At 43.9% G+C, this 26,271-nt stretch overlaps 1 non-coding gene across 2 annotated transcripts in view; it reads left to right on the forward strand.

Annotated features, from left to right (window-relative positions):
* Nucleotides 1-21,789: 21,789 nt before the first annotated feature.
* LOC101435782 (uncharacterized) overlaps nt 21,790-26,271 on the forward strand; it is a 72,745-nt gene continuing 68,263 nt past the window's right edge. For both annotated transcript variants that reach the window (XR_009183728.1, XR_001119082.3), the window contains exon 1: nt 21,790-22,052. This is a non-coding gene — a transcript (uncharacterized protein). The remainder of the gene's footprint in view (nt 22,053-26,271) is intronic.

The following is a 26,271-nucleotide window of genomic DNA, read 5'->3' on the forward strand; positions in this document are numbered from 1 at the left end:
TGAACAATTTTTGTTATTCTCACTAGACTGGCAAAAATTAGTAAAATAGATAATCCCTAGAGGTTTTGTTGGGGGGTAGGGTATTATGATGTGGTGATATATAAATTCCCCTTGCACTGCTAGTGGATATGAAGACTGGTATAGCCTTGCTAAGGGCAATCTGGAGGTTCTTACTTAAATTAAATATATGGATACTACTCAAATTAGTGCACGGATACTTATGACCCAGCGGCCCCGGAAGTCTACACAGAGGAGACATGTACAAAGGTGTCCACTGAACTATTGTATTGTTAGTCTTCAAAAACTTCGCAGCAAAGAATTGTCCAGGACCAGATGACTTCACTGGTTAATTTCACCAAACATTCCAAGGAGAATTAACACCACTCCTGCTCAAACCCTTCCAAAAAACTGAAGAGAAAGGAACACTCGCTAACTCATTCTCTGAGGTCAACATCACCTTGTACCAAAGCCAGATGAAGATACCACAAGAAAAGAAAATTACAGACAAATAACCCTTATTAATATAGATATAAAAATCCTCAACAAAGTACTAGCAATCTGAAACCAGCTCTTTAAAAGAATTGTACTCCATGATCATGTGGGATTTATTCCAGGTATGCAAGGATTGTTTAACATAAGAAAATTAATTAATGTAATATACCACATTAATAAAAAAAGGGATAAAACATATGATTACCTCAGTTGATGTAGAAAAGGCATTTAACAAAATTCAGCACCCCTTTTGATTTAAAAAACACACTTAGAAAAGTAGTATTAGAAGGAAACTCCCTGAATGTGATAAAGGGCATATATGAGAAAATCCACAGCTGATATCATTCTTCAATTCTGAAAGACTGGAAGTTTTCCATCTAAGATCAGAAACAAGGCAAGGATGCCCACTGTAACTGTTGTTATTCAACTGGAAGCTCTAGTCAGAGCAATTAGGCAAGAGAAAAAGTAAAAGACACCCAAATTGGAAAATAAGATGTAAAACTTCCCTGTTTTCAGATGCCATGATTCTATGTACAGAAAATCCTGAAAAATCCACAGTGACGCTACTAGAGTTAATAAACAGATTCAACAAGGTACAGGGTATAAGAGCAATAAGCAAAAACCAGTAATGTTTCTATACACTAGTAAAGAATGATCTAAAGAGGAAATCAAGAAAAAAAAAATTCCATTTACAATAGCAACTGAAAGAACCAAATATCAGGGAATAAATTTACCAAGGATATAAGGAGTTGTACACAGTACACTCCAAAACATTTTAAAAGAAATAATAAAAGACCTAAATAAATGGAAGGACGTTATTTGTTTATAGAGCAAAAGACTAAACATCATTAAGATGTTAATTCTATCCAAAGCAATATATAGATTCAATGTAATCCCAATCAGAATTCCCAAAAGCTTTCTTTACAGAAAGGGAAAAAACAGTCATCAAATTGATATGGAAGGATAAGCTGCCCTGAATAGCCAAAACCATCTTGGATTTGTAGGATTCACACTTCCCAATTTTAAAACTTGTTACAAAGCTACACTGATTAAAACAGCATTGTACTGGCACAAGGACAAACATATAAACCAATGGGATTGGAGCAAAAGTTAAAAAATAAACCCTTTCATCTATGACCAAGTGATTTTTGACAAGGTTGCCAAGTCCATTCGATTTGGGAAAAGAATGTTATCTTTAACAAATGGTGCTGGAAAAACCGGATGTCCATATGAAAAGAATGAACATGATCTCCTACCCCACACCATATACAAAAATTAACTCAAAATTGATCAAAGACCTAAATATAGAAACAAAAACTATACAATTTCCAGAAGAAAACATAGGAAAGCATCTTCAGGATGATGCTCAATATCATTCACTATTAGAGAAATGCAAATCAAAACAACAGTGAGAAGAATTTCACACCCACTAGAATGAATGCTATTAAAAAGTGGAAAACAGACACAGAGGAGCTTGGTTGTGAGGAAGAGAAGCAAGCCCTGGGAAGAGAGGAATCCAGGAAGCTTGAACCCTGGCAAACATCAGCAGCCATTTTGCTCCAACACATAGTAAGACTTTGGTGAGGGAAGTAAATACGGCCTGGTAACTGCAAGCTTCTACCCCAAATAAATATCCTTAATAAAAAAACAAACCCAGCCCCCCCACACACACACACAAAAGGAAAATAACAAGTGTTAGAGAAGATGTGGTGAACTAGGAATGTTCATTCACTGTTCATGGGAATATAAAATGGTGCAGCTGCTGTGGAAAGCAGTTGGCATTTCCTCAGAAAGTTATGGTCATTCACATTACAAAATGACCATATGACCTGGCAATCCCTCTTCTAGGTATATACCCAAAGTTATTGAAAGCAGAGGCAACATGTTGAGTGAAATAAGCCAGACACACAAGGACAAATATTGTATGATTTTACTGATATGAAATAATTAGAATAAGCAAATTCATAGTCAGAAACTGTGATACAGTTTAATGGAGGCTGTGATGGAGGTAGAGAATGGGGAGTTAATGCTTAATTGGTACAGAATTTCTGTTTGGGGTGATGGAAAATTTTGATAATAGATGGTGGTGATGGTAGCACAACATTGTAAATGTAAGTACAACACTGAATTATATATTTGAATTTGGTTAAAAGAGGGAATCTTAGGCTATATACACATTACTAGATTAAAAATTAAAAAAAAATACGTAGGACTGTACATCACAGTGAACCATAATGTAAACTATGGACTTTAGTTAATATAATTATAATACTATTCTTTCATCAGTTGTAACAAAGCTCTCACACAAATACAAAGGATAATGATAGAGAAAACTGTGTGTGTGATGGCAGAGTATACAGAAACTATATTTTCTGCATGTTTTTTCTGTAAACCTACAACTTCCGTAATCTAATTGAGATCTTTCCATAGTCCAGACATCACTTACCCCAAACATGAAACTATTTGCTTTTTACATACATAATAAATATAGAGAGAAAAGAGTGAGACTGATTATCCTTATATTTGTATAGCATGATTAGTAAGGGGATGAATGTCCTAAATATGTATTATACCACTGTAAAAATTAAAAGGCAGTGAGAAAAGATCAATGGAACAGAGGAGGTAGTCCTAAATCAGTAAATGTTGTAAGTATATATATAATAAAGGAGCATCACACCAAGGAGGAAAGGAAAGAAAGAAAAATAATACAAATAGTGCACACGCTAATCAAATCCTCAGCTTTTGCCAGGGGTGTCTTGTGAAAGCTGCACCCTGATTTCTAGCTTCTCTGAGTGTCGATGCTACCTCTGCCGGGTGTACTCTGATCGACAGCAAGCTGGCCACCTGCCACGACAGAGCTGCTGGTCCCTGGCTCTGGCGAGGACTCCTGAACCCCAGGGCACATGACCCTGCAGGCCACAAACCCCTTGGCTGGATTTCATGGGAACTGGTTCTGGCTGAGGTTCGGGAATCTCTTTCTCTTCCAAGAAGCCATGAATTCCCCCCCACCCCTATCCCCACCCCCAAAACCTCCTTTCTCCCATCACTCTCCTCCCTTTAGCCCACCGGAAGCCCTGCACCCTTCCTCTCCCTCCCGTGCTTGGTGTCCCTCTCACTGCTTTCTGCGACCCCATCAACTGAGTCAGTGGCCAGTTTAAAACCTGGGGACATGAGAGTGCTGATAACTGTAGCAAGGCTGAGTCGGTATCTGTGGGCTCTTTTCAATCCCGGGCTCTGTGAGTGCTCACTGTCACAGCCACGTACGAGGCAGCCCTTGGTGTACATATAGCACCCAGCTTGCGCGCTGATAGCTGCCTTCTACCCCCTTCAGTGGCCATGACTCTTAGCAAAAGCGTAGTGAGGCCAGGAGGCTGTGGACACCAAGAAAGGGTTTCCTACCTCCCTCCAATTAGGGCTCAGAAGAGTCAGCCTGGGCTCGCCATCTGTATTCATTAAAATCTAAAGTATGCCCCATAGGGGCACATCATATCTTATCATTTTGGGTGTGATTCTGTCTATTTACCATTAATTATGAAGCACATGAAAGATTCCCAAATTGCTTGTTCCTCTCACTCCAGACGTTGCTTCATTTGCCTTTGCCATGGAATTCTGCCCTCAGGGCTGACACCCGGCATCGGGTATGGTTTGAGCGGAGAACCAAGAAGAGGCTCAGTGGATGTGCTTCTCCACCAAGTAAGGGAAGCCCGGCTTCCCCTGCTGGAGGAAGAGGTGAAGGGAGCAGACTGCGCTGTTGTGGTGTGCCTGGAATCCCCTTTCTTTGAGATAAGCAGAAGCCATGGGGTGTAAAAAGAGAGATGGCTCCTGCTGGAGTCTACTTCATCATGAAGCATCCTGGGGCCCTCTGTTGTAGAGGTAGCCTTGATGTCATCTGAAGCACAAGACTTCTTCCAGGATCGGAGGAGGAGCTTGGAGAGAAAACTTGAGCAGTTGTTTCTGTACCATTCCCCCTCCACTCGCCCCACTTTTGTTGATGTGGTCATTTATTCTTTAGTGCCCTTGAATGGTTTTACCCTACTGGGTAAAACTCAGTACAAAGAAACTTGCAGACCCTGTCTTTGGGAGGGAACTTGGGAAAATATTTTATCAAGAACTCTTGATCTCTGAATCTATGTTTCAAAGGTTATCATTTAGACATCCAGGCTATTTTAAAAAATCATGAGATATATCATTCATATAGAAGAATCCATAAAACATTCACATATAGAATAAAGATTAATATCAAATGAACAGCAGGTAACTAGCCCCAGGCTAAGAAATGAACACTGCAGGATCTTAGGAGATTCCCTTCCCCTGCCCAAGTACAACCCCTCCTTTCCCTCTCTAGTAAACCATTATCTTGACTTCTAAAGTAATCATTTCATTGTTTTTCCTTTGCAGTTGTATTCATCACTAAATATTATAGTTTACTTCTCCCTATTTTTTAACTTTATGTAAACAAAATCATACTATAGAGGCCCTTTATAATTTGCTTCTTTCAGCCTAGCTTGGAAATTCATCCATGTTGATGTCTGTAACTGTAATTGGTTCATTTTTATTGCTGTGTACTTCAATTTTATTTATTCTATGTTTGCTGGACATTTGAGTTGTTTCTCACTGGGGCCTATTTCAAACAATGCTGCTAAGAACATTTATGTATATATGCTAGATTTTCTCTATGTATGTAGGAGGGAAATTGCTGGCCATAGGGTATATACAATGCAACTCTACTATTTAATGGCAGACTGTTTTCCAGAATGGTGCACCAATTTATATGCCTACCAGTAGTACATGAAAATATCTGTTGGTCAACGTCCTTGGTGCTGGTCAGTTGTTGTTGCCAATTTTATGGCTGAGGTATTGTATCTCTGTGGTTTAATTAGCATTTCACTGAAAAGATTAAGTATCATAGGTTTATTGGCCATTTGGATTTCCTTTCTGGGTTGCTTGATATTTTCATTTTAATTCACACAAGCTGTTTATAAACTGATCCCAGTCTTTGTCAGTTTTATGTCTGGCTAATATCTTTTCCCATTCTGTGTCTTGTCTTGTCACTCTTAATGTGTCTTTGGTTGACCAGAAGTTCTTAATTGTTATGTACTCAAGTTTATAAATCTTTTCACTTACAATTAGTATTTTTGTACCTTGTTTAAGAACTCCTTCCTACCACCAACTTCAGGAAGATATTCTTCTATATTACCTTTGAAGACATTAGAGATTTGCCCTTCATATATAGATTTTAACCCAACTGAATTGATTTTTGTGTATAGTGTGAGGTAGGGTTCTAATTCCATTTTCCCCAGATGACTACTCAATATCCCAGCACTATTTATTGAAAAGTCAGTCTTTTCCCCCACTGATTTAGGATATCACTTCTGTCATATATCAAATGTTCATAAAGGTGTACATCTGTTTATGGGTTCTCACTACTCTGTTCTATTGGTCTACTTGCCAATCCTTGTAACAATCCACATTGTCTTAATTACTATAGCTTTGTAATAAGTATTTATATCTGGTAGAGCAAGTCGTCTCCCTAATGTCATATAAATTTTAAAGCTAGTTGTCAAGTTCCACACAAAAACCTACTGGGATTTTAATTGGGATTTTACTGAGTCTATAAATCAATTTGAAGAGAAATGACATCTTAACAATGTTGAGTCCTCCAATCCATGAAATGATAGATTTCTCCATTTATTTAGGTCTCCTTTAATGTCTTGTAATAAAATTTTATAATTTTCTCCATTAATGTCTTAAACATATTTTGTTGGATTTATTCATAGGCACTTCATACTTTTTAATGCCATTATAAATGAAGTCTACTTAAAATTTTATTTTATAACTGTTACCGTGTTAGAAAGGAATTTAATTTTTTATATTGATTTCGTATCCAGAAACGTTGTCATATTCTTGTATTTATTCTAATAATTTATTTTTAGGTTATTTTTCATTTTTTGTATACATCATCATCATTTTTGTCTGCTAATAATAGTTTTAGCTTTTCTTTTCCAATCCTTATATCTTCTGTTTATTTTTCTTACTTACTGTGCTGTCCATGACCTCCAGTAGAATGTTGAATAAAATTAGCAGTCAGGAGCATTCTTGTCTCTGTTGAAATCAAAGGAAAAGCTTTAAATGTGTCATCATTAAGTATGATGTTTGTTGACGTTTTTTGTAGATAATCTTTTATTAGGTTAAGAAAGTCCCATTCTATTCACAGTTTACCAAGAGTTGCTTTTATTGTGAATGGATTCAAAAGAAAACATTTTTCTTACTTTTTTCTATTGAGCGTATCATAAGTTATTCTCCTTTGATATGTAAAAGTGATGATTTACATTAATTGATTTTCAAATGTTAAATTACCTTGTATTCCAGGGACAAAATCACCTTGTTCTCAGAGCAGCAGTTAAAAGAACAGGCTCTTGAAGTAGACTGCTAAGATCTGAACCTGGCTATCCTCTTCTGAGCAGTGTGACCTGGGCAAGTTTCTTAAGTCCTCTGTGCCTCAGTTTCCTCATATGGTGAAATAGAGATAGTAATAATACCTCAATCAGAGAACTATGATAAGGCTTAGTGATAGTTCCAAAATGTTTAACCCAGTGCCTGGAATAAGCTCCATGTAAGTGTTTGCCACTTTATTGACTAGCCAATAATTTGTTTAGGGATTTTTGCACTTGTGCTAGAGTTGCTTTAGCTTGTGGTAATTTTTCTTTCTCATTCATAACCTGGGTATTAGGGTTTTGTGAGACTTAAAATTAGTGGAGGTGTTCTCTCTTTTTATAGTTTCTGAAAGAATTTGTATAAGATTAGAATTATTGATTACTTGAATAGACGGCAGAACTCACTGGTGAAGCCATCTGGCTGTGAAGGTTTTGTGTATGAAAATTTTCAATTTAAATTCTTTAATTGTTACAGGATTATTCAGGCTTTGTATAGGTTATATTTATTTAGGAACTTGTCTATTTCATCTGAATTTTCAAATATATTGGCATAGAGTTATTATTCATGATCTTTTAAATGTCTGCAGCATTTGTCATGAGGCTACATTTTTCATTCCTGACTGTAGCAGTTTGAGATTATTTATGAACCCCAAAAAGAGATTATGTTTGTAACCTGATCTATTCCTCTGGGTGTGATACCCTTTGATTGTATTAGATTCAGCTGAGATGTCTTTGATTAAATTATGTTAAGATTAGGGCTTTGATTCGACCATGTCATTAGGGCAATTCAGAGGTGAGTTCCTGCCCCTTTGGTGGGCTATATAACGTGGAAAGAGATGCACAGAGGAATAGAGAGAGCTCCAGAGGCGTGGAAGAGGAGAAAACTTGTCAGCTTTGATCCTGCAGGCCCGGGGAAGAGAGATGAGCCATTCACTTGATAGTTCATGGTTGACTTTGTGAAGAGGCTAGTACAGCTGAGCCCAGAAAGAAACGAGCCCTCCAGCCTACAGCTGAGGTCAGAAGAAGCTGGACCCACAGAGCCTTAAGAGAAAAGAGGATGGCTGAACCCTTGCAGATATTGGTAGCCATCTTGCTTCAACCTGGAGCAACAGACATTTGGTTTTAAAGTACCTCTTATGGTACCTTGAGTTGGACTTTTTAGGGCCTTGTAACTACCCCAAATAAATACCCTTTATAAAAGTCAACAGATTTTTGGTACTTTGCAGAAGAGCCCCTTTGGCTGACTAATACATTGACCTTAGGTATATATGACTCTTTCTTTTTCCCCTTAATCATTCTAGCCAGATATTTGTTAATTGTATTAGTCTTCTCAGAGAACCAGCTTTTGGACTTCGTTGATTCTCTCTATTGTATGTTTGCCTTTGATTTCTTAGTTTCTGCTTTGTATTATTTTTTTTTCTACTCATGTTTATCTTGCTGCTCTTTTCCTAACTTTGTTTTGGGGATTTGTCTTGTGGTTCAGTCAATTTGCTTTATGTACTTTGAAATGACATAGACATTAAAAAATTTTATATCTTCCTAGACTTGAACTTTTTATTATTTTGAAGTGATCTTTTTCCTTAGCACTTTTTTTGTTTATTGTATGTAATTACACTCATTATATTTGGGTTGTAATTTGTCTAATATATCCTTTCCATTCTTTTCCTTTTAAATGGAGTGTATTTTCTATTTACATATAATTACAGATTACTCTGATTACTGATGCATTTGGATTTGTACCTACCTTCTAATTTTATGCTTTATATTTGCCCAGATAGGTCTATTATTTTTCTCTCCATTCTTCTTCTGAAATGATATTTTTTATCATTCCATTTCCCCTGCTCTACTAATTTGGAAGTTAATACACATTGATTTTATATACACATGCACACACACGTGTATTTTTTTTTAAAGATTTATTTATTTATTTCTCTCCCCTCCTCCCCCACCCCGGTTGTCTGTTCTCTGTGTCTATTTGCTGCGTCTTCTTTGTCCGCTTCTGTTGTTGTCAGCAGCACGGGAATCGGTGTTTCTTTTTGTTGCGTCATCTTGTTGTGTCAGCTCTCCCTGTGTGCGGTACCACTCCTGGGAAGGCTGCACTATCTTCTGCTCTGGGCAGCTCTCCTTACGGGGTGCACTCCTTGCACGTGGGGCTCCCCTATGCGGGAACACCCCTGCCCCTGCGTGGCAGGGCACTCCTTGCGCGCATCAGCACTGCGCATGGGCCATGCCACACAGGTCAAGGAGGCCCGGGGTTTGAACCACGGACCTCCCATGTGGTAGATGGACGCCCTAACCACTGGGCCAAGTCTGCTGCCATGTGTATTCTTTTCGTGCTAAAATTGTAGTGTGGGAGTGGATGTGGCTCAAGCAGTTAGTGCCTGACTCACACACAAGAGGTCTCAGGTTCGGTTCCCAGTTCCTCCTAAAGATAAAACAGACAACGTGCAGACAATGAGCACAAAACAACGAGCAAACAGAGGAGGGAGCCATCTTGGGGTGGGGGGAGGAGGGGGATAAATAAATGAATAAAGTAAAATTGTAGTGTCTGTGTTTTACTTGGGATCCCATGAATCACTGGTGAGGGAATGGAAAAATGCGAAAGAGAAGAAAGGAAGTACATTAATGAGCCAGTTACTGTTGTGGGCAACAGGGTCTCACTCCTGCTGGGGACTTCTGGAAGAGTGTATAGAACATATCATTCTATCCCAGGAGCGAGGAAGCTGGTGATTTATTCACCAATCCAAACCTGTCATTGGTTGAGGGCTTGAGAGCTACTCCTGGGGGGAAGTTAACTCCTGACACTTTGAACCTGCCCTACTTGGAGGCTGAGTATTCCCCTGCAACCAGAGAAAGCGCTCAGGCCGAGAGTTTTAGGTGTGTACAGTAGGAAAATGTTGGCATGTACAGGACGTTGAGTGCCAAGGGAATATGGACAGGGCAACATCATCTGCTTAGAATTAATTTATGCACAGTTAACCTATCAGTCTAAATAAATCAATACTTTTACGCTCTCTGGGCAATTAAAAGTTCTAGACTTTTCTTTGCTTAGTACCAAGGGCAGTTTTCCTTGCCGTCTTCTCAGGGGAGGGATGTGGGTACTCTTAGGTCTGGCTTGCTTTTACACTAAGAGTATAATTCTTAGTGTAATTTAATTTTATGGTAGGGATTATTTCCTATAAGACTCCCCATCTTAGGGGGCTGCTGCTCTTACTCTTTTGTTTCCCACAACTTTATGAGGCCATGAAGTTTTCCAGGGTCTGCAGTAACAACTTTAGTGTAAAAACAATTTTATGCTTTGTTTCCCTTCCTGGGCTCTACATTTTTTTTTTTAATGCTTCCATAACTTCTTTTTTTTTTTCAAAGTCTACTCAATTTATTCATTTTTTAAAAAATATTACATTAAAAAAATATGAGGTCCCCATTCACCCCCACCGCCCCCACCCCACCACTTCCCCGACAGTAACACTCTCCGCCATCATCATGACACATCCATTGCATCTGGTGAGTACATCTCTGGGCATCGCTGCACCCCATGGCCTGTGGTCCACACCATAGCCCACACTCTCCCACGTTCCATCCAGTGGGCCATGGGAGGACATACAATGTCTGGCAATTGTCCCTGGAGCACCACCCAGGACAATTCCAAGTCCCGAAAATGCCTCCATATCTCATCTCTTCCTCCCATTCCCCGCACCCAGCAGCCACCATGGCCTGATGAATTCTTATTATCTTAAGCCTTTTCAATATGATTTAAGAATACTTTTTAATGATATATACATATATGCATACATACATGCATGTATACATGTAATATATAAAATTAGCATTTTTTAGTAGTTTTTGGAAGGGGTATGTCTTGAAACCTAGTTAGACAAATTACTGAAAACTGATGTGTCACTATGTGGACTCTTTTTTCTAACCAGTGTAACCAGTGCTGGCATTTATTCTTTTGGTGTGATGGTCTTTTGGGAGAGAAAGCCCTATTACCTTGATGTTTTGTGAACTGAGTCCTGGAGAATTGTTTTCTGATCCAACAGTGACCTGGGGAAATGAAGCAAATGCTCTTCCAGCAGACCAGATGGGAAGAGCAGCTGCCCATGGACCATGCTCCCGGGCTACATAGGAAGGGCACGCCTTCTTTTTTCCTTCCTCCTTTCCTCTGTCCTCCCCTCCCTCCCTCCTTTCCTTCTGTTCCTTCCTTCCTGTGTGTACTCATATATTCATAATCGTAACAAGCATCACCTAAGCGTGAGCAGAGGGCCATTGTGGGGGAGCACACTCCTACCCGTAGTGAAATCTGATTCTGACTGTAACTCATGGGAGTTTCTGGAAAGGGTGGGAGAAAATTAATGTTGGGATGAGAGGGCAAAGGGTACTACCATGTCAAGGCCCGTGTAAGCTATGTAACCACTGTTTCCAAAGCTTGCTGGTAAATTGATCCATAAGTGGGAATGGGATACATTTTCCAGGGTAGGGATTCAAAACAAGGGAAGCAATGTTTTAAATTTCTCAAAATACTGGGCTGAACAATAGAGCAGGTACTCTTATCCCCATTTTACCCAACGGACCTTGTTACTGCCTTCCTTCACCCCTCCTCCTAGCCCTTGTTATCTCCCTTTTCCAGCCGTTGCTATCCTTCCCGCCAGTCCCACCCACTTAGCCAACTCATAATCTGCCCCCTTCCTTAGTCACCGCTTACCTCATAGCTGCCTGCACGGCTCCGCCTATCCACTACCGCCCCGTAGTTAACCCGCCCCAGCTCCTACCCCTCCCTTAACCCGACCCTATATAATCAAGTGTATTTCCGCAATAAAGTAGACTAGCTCACTCTCACAGGCTGTCTCCGTGGTTTTTACCGCGCGTCCCCCACACCTGGAGAACCTAGGCCTACGCGTTGGCCTAGGGGCTCACCGCCGAGCCGTGGAAGCCCGTCCGGTCCTCTTGGGTTGCTAACTCAAAATAGCTGCCCACAGTTGGGGGCTCGTCCGGGATCCTTTCCTTCCACCGTCCTCCGGCCCCTCTCTGCTGCTGCTGCTGCTATCTACAGGCGACCATTTCAGCTCTCCAGGTAGGGACCCCATCGCCTTCTTTTCTTCTCCCACTATGGGCGCCTCTCTCTCCTCACACCATACCCCTCAGGTTCGGCTTTTAGCCGCCTTGCTTGATACCAATGGAGTCCGCGTTTCCCTGAAACAGCTCCAAAAATACTGGGACCCGCTACTCCCTTTTAATCCGTGGCTCGCCACCTGCCAGCTCTGGAGCCCGGACACATACTCTCGACTCATAGATCGAGTCACCTCTGCCATAGAGTATGAGAAGCGGTCTTTTCCGCCCGGCCTGCTGCCTGCTCTAGTAGCCATACGCGCCTGTCTCCTTGGTGCGCCATCAGAAGCCATCCGAGACAAATCAGTTAAGCAACCCAATGACTATGAGCCCGACGATCCTGGCGACACAAATTCTCTGTCTGACCAGCTCGCCGCCGCTCTCGAGCGCGAACCTCCCCGCCCGCGCTCCCCACGGCCCGCAGAAGCCGTTTCAGCAGCTCCTCAAAATGGCGGACTTTCTCCTTCTTCTTCCACCTCTGCCCAAAATGGTGCACTTCCGGCTTCTTCTTCACTTATATCCGAGCCCGCCGGCGGGAACAAAGGCGCTTCCTCTCGCCTTTACCCGCCCCTCCCTGTCCCGTCATCTTCCGGCCCTGCCCCGGAAATGATGCAGACACCATCTTCCGTTAAACCGGAAAAGCCTCCTGCGCCATTTTGTCCCTCACCGGATGTGACTTCGCCGCCATCTTGGCCGGCGCCCAGAAATGACGTGACTTCGCTGCCATCTTGGCCGGTGCCCGGAAATGACGTGACTTCGCCGCCATCTTGGCCGGCGCCCGGAAATGACGTGACTTCGCCGCCATCTTGGCCGGTGCCCGGAAACGACGTCACTACACCGCCATCTTGGCGGACGCCCAGAAGTGATGTAGCTGCTCCGTCATCTTGTCAAGCGCCCAAAAATATCCCGCCGCCAGCTTGTTGCCGCCTTGACGCTGCTAAGCCATCATTCTCTCATCTGTTCCCCGCTGCTGTTCATCCCTCGCCACCACCGTATGGCAGCAGCCCCCCACCTGCTTCTAGCGAAGTGCATTCTCCTGCCCCCCAGCTATACCCGCTCAACCTGCTGCCCACGCAGCAACGCCCTCAGACTTGGCTTCCCTTCACAGCAGAAGAAGTTAAAACTCTTCGCAAAGCCGTTAAAGAAGACGGCATTGATAGCCCATATGCTCAACAACTAATAGAAGAGTTAGGGGTTCAGCTTGTTCTTCCTTATGATTGGATTTCTCTAGCTCGTTCCATCCTTCAGCCAGGCCAGTTCCTTGAATGGCGCACTCACTATCAAGTGGCTGTTGATCAACAAGTAGTGGAAAATGTTCGAGCAGGTGTCCAAGATCCAGCTGATGCCTACATAGGGGTTAACAACTATGCTGACCCTCGTTCCTATGTAGACATAGACCCAGGGTTTTGGCACCGAGTGAAAGTTCTCGTTCAGCGGTCATTTTCTTTGATTTCCACCAAACAATCCACCAAGTTCACGCAAATGCTTCAGGACTCGCAAGAAACCTTTCCGGCATTTGTTGCCCATGTTATCGAAGCATGCCAACGTAAAATTACTAACGAAGACGCTCAGTTTGCGTTAGCAAAAGAACTTATTCTTGATGGGTGCCTCGCACCCTTCCGAGCTGTCATCCTTCCTATCCGCGATAAGCCGATGCATGAATGGGTCCTAGCTTGTCGAGATATTGACCCACAGACTAAAGCACTTACTGCTGCCTTCGCTTCCGCCATGGCTATCTCATCTGCCTCCAATTCTGCCTGTTTTCGATGCGGTCAACCCGGTCATTTTGTTCGCGAGTGCCCTCAACCGGCAGCTCCCTGCCCTGCCGTAGCACTGCACAGACCAAGAGGTCCCCCCACGCCATGCCCGCGCTGTGGCAAAGGGTATCACTGGGCCCGCGACTGCCGCTCAGCGCAACGTTTTTCTCAGCCTTTAAACTTCCAGCGGGGCAGGCCTCAGCCCCTCCCCCAAGAGGCCCTTCACAAAGCTCCAAAACCCTAATGTGGACCATGCCTATCAAATGTCACCAAAGACCTTCACTAGAACTTAAAATAGAGGGACAATGGCTTGACGGACTCTTGGACTCGGGTGCTGAAATCTCTTGTATTCCCTTCGAAATCGCCGCTTTTAATCACTGGCCCCTCGAAACTGGCCCTCAAGTCATCGGCGCCACGGGAGCTGCTACCTCTTGGAAAACATCTCAGCCTCTGCATTGGAGCGACCGAGAGGGTCACGAAGGCCAAATTTGTCCACTCGTCCTCTCTTCAGTCCAAACCATCCTGTGGGGAAGAGATGTACTCAGCCAGCTAAAAGCTCGAATCACTACAGAAGCCTTCTTAGCTGCGCCGCCCCCCCCCTTATAGGGGCCACTGCTCCCGTTTCAAGACCTGACCCTATCCCTCTGGAATGGGACACAGAGGAGCCCATCTGGGTCGAGCAGTGGCCCTTGCCAACTCACAAACTACAAGCTCTCTCTGCCCTCGTTGAAGAGCAACTACAGGCAGGGCACATTGAGCCGTCTACCAGTCCCTATAACTCGACAGTTTTTGTCATCAACAAAAAGAACACAAGCAAGTTTCGCCTCCTCCACGACCTTCAAGAAATTAACAAGCATATTAAGCCAATGGGGTCACCCCACCCTGGTTGCCCGCATCCCACTGCAGTCCCCCAGCATTTTTATGCTGCCACTATTGACATCAAAGATTGCTTTTTCTCCATTCCCCTTCACCCGCGAGATTGTCCACGATTTGCGTTTACAGTCCCGCGTACCAACAATCAAGGAGCAGCACTCCGATTCCAATGGCGAGTATTACCACAAGGCATGCGGAACAGTCCAACTATATGTCAGCTCTATGTCAATCATGCCATTGAGCCGCTACGCTCTAAGTTCCATCCAGAGCACACATACATCATCCACTATATGGATGACCTTCTTTTAGCAGCAAGTTCTAACACACTTCTCAATGATCTACTCTCTGCAGTTATGACGAACCTCTCAAGTCTTGGATTAACAGTTAAACTTGGATTAACAGATTAACAGTGCAACCTGACAAAGTTAACCCCCAGCCACCTTTCCAGTTCTTAGGCTTTCATTTTCATCAATATATTCGGCCCACCAGCCCGCAAATCCATGTTTCTGATCACATGACGCTGACTGAGCTCCAACGGCTGTGCAGACAGATCAACTGGCTTCGATCAGCACTCCCCATCACAACAGCGCAAATGCAACCCCTTTTCGAGCTCCTGCAGACTAAATGCAGTCCATCCGCTGCAGTCGTTCGCCCCATCACCATCACCCCAGCTGCCAAAGAAGCCATCCAACAAGTAAATGCTGCACTCCAGCAATGCCGCCTAGAGCAATTCTCTCCCGATCTCCCAATCCTTGCCTTAGTTTTGCCAACACCAGTCACCTCAACGGGTCTCCTATGGCAAGATGGTCCTCTTCTTTTTCTACACACGTCAAAAAGTAAACTCCCAAAAATCTGCCCATTTACAAGGGCTTGGATCACATTAGCCACTGACTTAGTACTTCTCTCCATACAAACGTACGGCGTCCCGCCACACACCATTGTTTGGCCCTTTGATGCAAGAGAAGTTACTTCCCTTATCATGAATAATGCTCAAATGCAGAGCCTGATAGAGTTCTTTCGTGGCTCCTTCGACAACCACTATCCTCATCATCCACTGTTGCAAGGTGTATCTCAATTAGCATTTTTCAACCCGTTCCGTCTGCTGCCCGCAAGAAAGCCAATTCCCTTCGCCATCACTGCTTTCACTGATGCCTCAAAAAGGGCCTTCGCTGCTGTCATATATGCGCCAGGAAGGCTTGAGCCACGACAGGTAATGTTTGCCAATCACCTTTCTGTTCAAGTGGGTGAACTTTTAGCTGTCGCTGCAGTCCTCAATCTTTACCCAGACCAGCCTCTCAACATCTTTACAGACAGCTTATACACCTTACAGGTATGTCGCAGCCTCCCACTCGCTACCTTTCTACCCAGCGACTCATCTATAGATCAAGCACTCGCCTTTGTACAGCGACTGCTTGAAGAAAGGCAACAACCCTGGTTCATCGCTCATATCAGAAGTCACTCTGGCCTGCCAGGACCACTGACTCAAGGAAATGCTCTTGCTGACGCCTTAGCGTCCGGCCGCCATGTATACCCAGCTGCCATTCGAGAAGATTCCATTGACAAAACAAGACTAGGGGACTTTGTCAACCAAGCCAAACTTTTACACTCTCAATTCCACTTCTCTGCGCGATCTATCCAGAAGCTCTTTCCAGACCTTCCCATCGAAACATGCAAACATCTTGTGCGTTCCTGTCGAACATGCGCACCTTTGCTACCCCTTGGACCCTTGCAGCCACGCGGAGCTAATCCCCGCGGCCTGCGGCCTAACTCCCGCTGGCAACTAGACGTCACCTATGTTAGTGCTTTTGGGCACCTTAAATATCTTCATGTTGCAGTTGATACCTTCTCGCACCTATGCTATGCCGTGCCCCTCACAGGAGAGAGTGCCAAACATTGCATCAAAGCGCTTTGGCAAGCCATTCTATTCATGGGAATTCCCTGGGATCTAAAAACCGACAATGGACCAGCCTACCGCAGTGCCATCTTTGCCAGCTTTGTGCAGATGTACCACATCACACACCATTTCGGCATCCCCTACAACCCGCAGGGGCAAGGAATTGTTGAGCGCACTCACCAACAGCTCAAGCTACTCATTCAAAACGAAAAAACTTCCTCTCCCCATAAAGCCCCTGCCGATGTCATTACTGCTTGCCTTATCCATCACAATCTCCTGACCTTCGATAACAAAGGACTCTCCCCAACTCACAAACATTGGGGACCCATGTGGCAACCTTCGCAAGTTCCTCTTGTTCATTGGAAAGACCCCGCCACAAACCTTTGGCAAGATCCAGCCCCCTTGCTAGCACAGGGGAGAGGCTTTGCTTGTGTCTTCCCAGACTCCGAGCCACAACCGCTCTGGGTCCCTGGACGTTACATCAGGCCTGCCACCGACCCCAAAGTTCCACTGAATGACGAGTACACTGCGCCCTCCGTTAGAGACAACATTGACTGCGGAGGCCCAGATGTCGCCCCATTCGCTCAAATTCAACACCAACCAGCCCCTCCCTGAAATGTTTATATTTAAATAAGTACTCTCTCCGAGTTTCTTTCCACTGATTATCCCTCCCCTATGAGGGCTCTCTTCTCCCTTCTTTGTCTTTACAGATTCCCCAAAAGATTCGACTCTGCACAATTTACAAGAAGAGCCTTATTGCCGCCTCTACAACCTGCTGCTGACAAGTGCCTGACCTCCACCGAAACGTGCCTTACAACTTATCAGAGAAGAACTTTCAGTGCAGATGCTCTTCCCACTCCCCTCGCACCCTCACCCACTTTTATACTTCTTTTTTATAGTCTTCATTTTTTTAACAATCTTTTCAGCTGTCTGTCTCGCAGCTACAGCCCCAGCAGATTGGAACCTCCGCCAACGCTTTCTCCTTGCTGTCACCTTTCTACTTCTAATTGGCGTTTTCACCTCCCTCGTCGCCCTCCTCCCATGACCATGCGCCCCCAAGCAAATTCACTCGAGCCTACCTCTCCAACATCACCGCCCGCGAGAACCACATCAGCTCCTTCTCGCCGCGAACGACGTCGACAACGCTTCCTTGCCCGCCGCCTAAGCCGTCTTTCCCTGGAAGATGATGACCCCATCGAGTGCCAAGTTCTCCAGCTCCTCCGACAAGCCCACTCTGTTCACACCCCCGCCTCCTGTTCCCCTACCCTTCCCTACCTCATCCATCTCCTCATTCTCATGTTGTCTCTAGCCTCCTCTGCCCAAAGCTCCTCATCCCATCAGCCATTTAACTGGACCCTGCAGACATTCCCGGAAAAGCGCATTCTCGCTTATAATGTTACTAGTGTTGCTCCCTCCTTTCTCACGCACGTCTGCCCTCTTGCTGGAATTTCCTTCCGTCCCGAATGCCAAGTAAGCAACATCAGAAAAGCGAAGGTAGGCCACCACTCCTCCTCATCCTGTCGAGGCGGGGATACAGCATGCCTGCTTTCTCGAAACAACCGTCTCCTTGGCCCTCAATTCAACCCTGTGTCTGGTTTTTACATCTGTCCTGCTAGTGCTCGAGGTTGTCATGACCCATCACACTTCTACTGCCCCTCTTGGGGATGTGTGACCATGGCCCATGGATGGTCCGGCGCCCCCAACAGAGACCCGTATCTCTCTCTCCAAGTAGCCAACAATTCCCGTTGGGACTTTATTTGGCTGACAGTAAAAAACCCAAACGACGATACATGGCTGGCCGCTCGCCCCTATGGACTCCGGTTGTATATGAGCAACTATGATCGTGGCGCTTTGTTTGAAATCCAAAAGCGTGTTGTCTCCGCCCCACCCTCTGCTATTGGTCCCAATCACCTCCTTAACCCTCCTCCCTCACCCACTGTTCACCTTCTTCTGTCCTCATCTACCCCCCTCAAAATCTCTTCCACCTCGGCCGCCGTCGTCCCTTCTACAAGCCCCACTTCCCCCCCCCCCCCCCCCGCTCCAAGTATTCAACCACATCCTCTCATCCCCTCTAGTCCCTACTTCAAACTCCTAAACGCCTCCTATTCCTCTCTCAATGCCTCCCACCCCAACCTCACTCGCTCTTGCTGGTTATGTCTTTCCCCCAGCCTCCCCCTCTATGATCCACTTGCTATCCCTTCACCACTCTTTACTTCCTCCACCGACGATTCCCCCTCTTCCTGCAATTGGAATCAGTCTACTCATGTCCCACTCACTTTTACGCACATCTCTTCCAAAGGTTTATGCATTCACCCCCGTTCTTCCCACACTCCTAGCCTTACTGTCTGTACCAACTATACCTCCCCAGACGTCTCTGCCAAATACTTAGTTCCCCTAAACACCACCCAATGGCTCTGCTCTTCCACCGGACTTACCCCATGCTTATCTGTTGCCACACTTAACAAGACCAAAGAAACGTGTGTTCTCATCCTCCTCACGCCCCGAGTCATCTATCACACTCCTCTACATTTCTTTGAAGCCTTTGATCACACTCAAGAAGCTATTTACCTCCACAAACGCGAACCTATTACTGCTGTACTCACTGTCACTTCCCTCCTAGCTACAGCTGGAGCCGCCACTGGTGTTGCTGCCCTAGCCACACAAGCCTCCGCCCTCCAAAACCTTAGACAAGCAGTAGACTCTGATATCATCTACCTCCGAGATGCAGTCAAGTATCTTAGAGACTCCCTCAATTCCCTTTCAGAAGTTGTCTTGCAAAACCGCCGAGGCCTTGACCTCCTCCTCCTCAAAGAAGGTGGCCTATGTGCAGCTCTGGGAGAAGAATGCTGCATCTATGCCAATTATACCGGTTTAGTAGACTCCAGCTTAAAAGAACTTGAAAAAGGTCTCAACCAACGCCGACTTGAACGAGCCCAAAGTGCTGGTTCCTGGGGCTTCCTGCAGCCCCTCCTCCCTTATCTCCTCCCGTTACTAACCCCAGTTCTGCTCATCATCCTAGGTCTCACCGTTGGTCCTTGGGCCATTCGACGAGTCATTCGTCTTGCCAAGGATCACGCTGACAGTGTATTTTCCTCGTTTGTTCAAATCCATTACCACCGTCTTGCTACCTCTGATCTCGCTCCTCAATCCCGCCCTTGTCCTCGCCCCCTTTCCCACCGTACTTCCCGCCTGTGAAGCTGCTTGCTGTGAAACTCCCTGACCTTAGCCGCCGGCACGGGTTTGTTTCCCTCGGCGTAAAGGGCTTGGGTGCACCCTCCGCCCCCCTTTATTGCTATACGTCAGAGAATCTTTCACGGTTAAACCAGCCACAGCGCTATCCACCCCAAAAGGATATTTCGTCTAGCACTGGCACGCACCGACCTTAAGGGCTATGCATACATTCTGGCCAAATGATATGTCATTTGCCCATCGCCAGTCAATTCTACCCCTTTTTTTCTCTCACCCTCCACAGCCCATCCCTCTACTCTCTCATGCCCTCTTTTTTTTTATAAAACAAAAGGAGCAATTGTTACTGCCTTCCTTCACCCCTCCTCCTAGCCCTTGTTATCTCCCTTTTCCAGCCGTTGCTATCCTTCCCGCCAGTCCCACCCACTTAGCCAACTCATAATCTGCCCCCTTCCTTAGTCACCGCTTACCTCATAGCTGCCTGCACTGCTCCGCCTATCCACTACCGCCCCGTAGTTAGCCCGCCCCAGCTCCTACCCCTCCCTTAACCCGACCCTATATAATCAAGTGTATTTCCGCAATAAAGTAGACTAGCTCACTCTCACAGGCTGTCTCCGTGGTTTTTACCGCGCGTCCCCCACACCTGGAGAACCTAGGCCTACGCGTTGGCCTAGGGGCTCACCGCCGAGCCGTGGAAGCCCGTCCGGTCCTCTTGGGTTGCTAACTCAAAATAGCTGCCCACAGGACCTGAGGTTCAGAGTCTCAAAAGTTAATTTTTCTGACTGCCCCCTGTGGTCCAACTTCAGGAAATGTGAGCACTGTAGCAGCAATGCCTCAGGATCATTTCCAGAGACACCTTGTTTTGATTCCGCGTTCTTCCTGCCTGTAACGTGATGCTTAAAAGCCCAACAGCTGCAGTAACCTGAGACAATTTGCCGGTTCCTTCTAACATCATGCAGTGGGCAGTCTTTTTTTTTTTTTTTTTTGAATTAGAAAGCATTCTTTATTCAAGGAGTTCTAGGTTTGAAGTTTTGCTTTTTTTTAAGCAAATCACTTTTATAGATACACATCAATAAAGCATATAATTCATCCAGAGTGTACAATCAAAAGTATTTAGTATAATCACATAGTTGTGCATTCATTACTTCAATCATTAGAAGTATTACAGTTTTAAATTTTAAACTGTTGGTATAAAATATTTACTTTACATAGAGTAGATTTTTTTTTGCCTTTTTGGACAAAAAAAACATGGGAAAATATCTGTAAAAACTAAAATCTGGACATATTTTTTAAATGGTAGAACAATAGCTTTAAACCTTCTTTTGAAATTTATGACCAAATTGGACTATGTTTCTTAACGGTAGGATGGACTATAACAGACATGAGATTTTAAATCATTTGTATTACTAAAATATGTTCTCAATTTCATTTTTGCAGCAAATTAAAGTGATATATAGGCTATAGTCTACAAGGAAGGAAAATTTTTAAACACCCAATGTAACCACTTTATAACTATTTAGATGATTATTTATATATATGTATATCCATGCTAAAATACTAATGCCAACCAGACCTCTTTACTCCCCCACAGCAGCCCTGGCTGGGAGTGAGTGACCGGCTCCACCTGGACCTGCAGGTTGTCTCGAAGGAAACTCATTTTGAACCAGGCAGATCTAGTCAGGCAGCCGAGAGGTGCAGAGCTAGAAGTTTCTGTAAGTTTGAGCCTAGGTTCTGTAAGTCACAGTGGCCCTAATGGAGCCAGGAAGAGTAAATGAGCAAAGCAGTCAGTTTGCAGAGAAGAGAGACCTCTGACCCTCCAGAGAGGCAGAAGGCAACAGAGAGAAACAGAAATAAATTAGATGCTTAATGACCTTTTGGTTTCTGAGGTCCTGCCCCTGCCACTCCCCCTGCCCCCAACTTAGCTCCTGCCGCCGGGAATTTCATAACTTGCCAGAACAGCCAGAACATTTTGAGTAGGTTTTCCTCAGTTACTGTTTAACAAACATCCGTCTCCAAGGGGGAGGGCTGAGTCGACGGCTCTGCCTCTGGGGAGACTGGTAGCCTTAGACCCAGGAGGCGACTTCTGCCGTGGACACCCCGGCTTCCGGAGGAGAGGGAAGGAGGGCGGCGGGCCTGCGGCTCAGCAGTGAGGCACAATGGAATCTGGCTTCACCACCAAGGACACTTATCTGAGCCATTGTAATCCCCATGATTAGCTAGAACAATATTACAACTTTGGGTCCAGACAATCTGCAGGAAACCAGATTGTTAGCCACTTTGTGAAAAATCTCTTCAAGATATTCTGCCTGGGTAAGTCTGACTGTTGTTTCTGTGTCTCCCCACAGTTTGTGAGTCACGCAGAGTCTCAGGGGATGACTGATTTTGGGGTCCAGTCACTGCTGTTTGATAGTTCTTTTGGCATCACCGACTAACTCGAATAAAAACCAATGTTGGTATAGATATTTTACAGTTTACGAAGTACTTTTATATCCTTTAGCTCATTTGGCCATGCAATGGGAAACCAGAAAGCCTGGCTTCTGTCCCTGATTCTACATTAAGTTATGAGGTGACTTGAGCAAGACATTTAACCTTAATGGGCCACTTAAGAAATGGGGATTCTAATGATTATTCCGTTTCAACCTCAAAGGAATACTGGGAATGTATACTAGATAAAGACTTCCTAATATATAATACAAAGAATGGTGTGCTTTTTGTAGAAAGACAGTATATAATCTCAATTTTTTAAGAATTTCACTCTCCCCAAAAGTATTCCTTAATAGCGTTTACATCCTCTGTGTAGCAGTCTTTTTGGATCACCAGATGTACATCTTTCCCCCTTCTCTTAGAGCCTTCAAATATCCTAGCAACATGCCTCCACCTGGATTGGGGAGTGGAAAATGAAAAGATGTTTTTAAAAAGGACTTGGAGGGAAGAGGAGTGAGTAGAGAGGAGCCCAGTCTTTGGGGGTCCCCATCCCAATCCCAGCAAAGGCTGTGTATATTCTGCTCTGTCCCCCACTTATTCCCTCCCCTGAACTAGACAATGTGAAGGGTGACCTCTTCATCGACATCAGCTCTGGCCCCACCATCCATTAGCTCCTCTGGGCTTGTGAGACCTTCAAGGAGATCTTTGCCACTGATTACTCTGACCAGAACCTGCGGGAGCTGGAGAAGTGGCTGAGAAGGAGCGGGGGGCCTTCGGCTGGTCTCAGTAGTGAGCTACGTGTAGGAGCTGGAGGGGAACAGGTAGCAGGGCTGCGGTCTGCCTCCTGGCTTTCTGAGGGTACCCAAGGAACAGTTTTGCTTCTGAACCAAGAATTATCCTTAGAGTCCAAGGAGAAAAGGAAAGAGAAATAGAGATGAAAGAGAACTCCAAATGGAGAATGAGCAAGCTAGAGAGAGAGAGAAAGGGGATCGTGCAGGCAGCAGAAGGCATGAAGAGTGTTGAAAAATGGAAACTGAGCCAAGAGGAATGGAGGCAAAACCTTTCCAGGCCTGGGTGTGAGCGCAGAGTGTGGAGTCGGCATGGTAGGGCCGGTTTTAGGACAACTTCAAGTATGAAGCTAAACCAGTTCCTTACCAGCAGCTTTTGCTCTGCCAGCGCTTACCCCCTAATGCCATTCTGTTGTAGCCATCCAACTGCGTAGGATTTTGCTTTGTGCATGGCTAATGCTGACACTGTCAGATACAACAAAAAGCTGGCTAGGTTTTTAAAACTGAGACAAGCAACAAAAGGAATTATTTGAAAAGAACCTATTACTCATCATCCTTCATGCCAACGAATCTTTTAAAAATGATTACTTTCTGCCCACATGACAAGTTGGCAATGGCCTATTCGTCAGAAGTAGCCAGGTCTGCATTTCACTTTGTCTTTCTCTTGTCCTGATGTGCCTTCATCTTCTGCTGATTGTCCTCCAGTGTCCCAGGCCCCCTCTCCTGCCCAGCTAGCTGACTGCCAGCTCCTGAAACATCATGTCTTTGCTGCTATCAATATTGCTGAGACCCCACAGCCTTCCTTTGGACGATGCTTAAAAAGACCAGTTTATGATATTATTTGTCCTTCTAGAATCCTGCTGACCCTACCTGCTACTTCTTACATACTGAGTTTAACTTTTTACTTTCCTTTTTCCTTTCTCTTTTTTTTTCTTCTCTTGTGGGTTTCAAAAAATTTACATTTTCCTTGCCTTCCCCCCCTTTACTTATGATTTAATTTTTACTTGTGCTCTCTCTCTCTCTTCCCCATGTCCTCAATTCACTTCTTCCTATAATTTCTTTTCCCCCTGTGCTTACACATGGCATAGACTGGGCATTGTAAAACATCCCCTGTCTTTCCATTTCTTGTTTTTTTTTTTTTTCCATTTGAAATGGGAAAATGTATATATTTTTTATTAACATATCCCATGATTTGGTCAGGAAAGGGCTCTGATTTACTGGCAAGACCACCCACCTCAAGAAATCAGTGCTGGCATTTTGTGGCTTATGGAAAAAAAGACTAGTATTCATTCACTCATTTATTCACTCATTCAACAAATGCGTCTTGAGCCCCTGTGATGTGCTGCATAAGTAAGCACTAGGATGGAACAGTGAACAAGGCAGAGGAGTTGTCTTGCCAGCTAGAGCTCACGTCTGGAAGAGTAGGGAAGTACCAGATAGATCACTTAGGACCTTGTAGGCCAAATTAAAGATTGTGGACTTCAAGTGTAGCAAGAAGGAATGACAGGTAAAGCCAGGAGAGTAATGTGACCCAATTTATATTTACGAAGATCTCTGGCAGTTGTGTGGAAAATGGACTGGAGAGGTTTAGAGAGAAACAAGAAATGAAGAAAAGAGACCATTTAAATCCAGGTGAGAGATGAGGGTGGTTTGGACTGTGGTGATGGAGAGGTGGATGGCTTTAGGACAGGGGTTCTTAACAAGGGGTCTTAACAAGGGAAGATTTCAGGGGATCTCTGAGCTTGAATTTTGAAAAATCAATTTATTATCTTTATTTTCTCTGATCTCTAACTGAAATCTAGAGTTTCCTTCATTTATGAATGTATGCACTAAATTACAGTAGTATTCATTTCATATCACGTTACAGTTGTTGCCTATCTTGAAAAATCACTTATGCTCATCCATACTTTGAAATTACGGTGGTTGTTAGACCTGATGCTAGTTGAGTGTCATAAAACTATCTGCTGCTACATTCTGAGAAGGGGTTCATGGTATATAAGACAAGGGTTTCATATTTTGTTCCTAATGAAACTTTTTGGTGTCATCCAAAGTTGCTAAACTCCTGACTGGCAACGGGATCCATGGAACAAAAAAGGTTAAGAACCCCTGCTTTAAGATGGACTTTGAGATAGAATGGATAAGAGTTGTTAATGATTGGTTATTTGAGGAGAGGGAAGTGATAACTTGCCTGTTTCTGAACTGGAACAAGGAGGAATGAGGTACTATTCCTGAAACCTCAGGGATCAATCTAAAAACATGTTGTCTTGACATATCCCTAAGGAATGTTCTAAAAATTGGCCTGCCTCCACTCTCTTCTTCTGAAGTGATAGCCAATTCATTTTTCTCTAATTGCATTTACATTTGAGTCCCATCTATTTGCCAACTTCTGTTTATTCCTGAGAATCAGTTTTCCTTCTTAAACTAACTCTAAAGTTTGCTTCTATTTCTGTAATCCTCCCATTTTCTTCTAATCATCTGCCGACTTCTGGCAGCTTTCTCTCTTTCAAGGTTATTAGGAGTATTCTAAACTTTATATCCAATTTCTTCATATTATTGATACACTATCTTATCGGTAGAAATGTGGATTGTTGAATGTGAGTTATAAAGGTGACTCATGGATGGTATAATTCTTTATAAAATAGTCTGAATAAACTAAGGGTATATATTTTGTTTCTAATGAAACTTTTTGGTAACATCCAGAGTTGCTAAACTCCCACTGAGTTTACTCTGGTCTTTTATCCTTTTTACCAGGTACAGTTTCCCACTTGTTATAACAATTGGGAAAGTTAATTTGGAAGTTAATTTTATTAATTGAGGTATAATTTATAAATAGTAAAATGCATAGATCTTAAGTGTTCAGTTTGATGAACTTTGACAGTTTATTAAACCCATGTAACTTCCACCTAAAACAAGAGGCAGAACATTTCCATTACTCCAGAAAGTTCCCTCCTGCCTATTTCCAGTCAATCACCACCCCCGTTGCCATCATCCCCCAGCTACAAGAGGGAACCACTTTCAGATTTCTGTTACCATACATTAGTTTTTTGCCTGCTCTTGGACATATGGTGCATATGGTATTTTTTGTTCATCTTTGCTGTTGTATCAATAGTTTCTTTTTAATTGCTGAATAATATTCCATTGCATGAGTATATCTCAATTTGATTATGTATTCTCGTGGTAATGGACATTGGGTTATTTCTAGATTTTGGTTGTATGAATAATGCTGAAATGAACATTCTTAGTAAAATCTTATTATGGATATATATTTTCATTTCTCTTGGGTAAAGTATCTAGGAATGGAATAGCTGGATCATAGG

The sequence above is a fragment of the Dasypus novemcinctus genome, chromosome 27 (genome assembly GCF_030445035.2).
Source record: "Dasypus novemcinctus isolate mDasNov1 chromosome 27, mDasNov1.1.hap2, whole genome shotgun sequence".
In the NCBI taxonomy this organism is placed as follows: domain Eukaryota; kingdom Metazoa; phylum Chordata; class Mammalia; order Cingulata; family Dasypodidae; genus Dasypus; species Dasypus novemcinctus.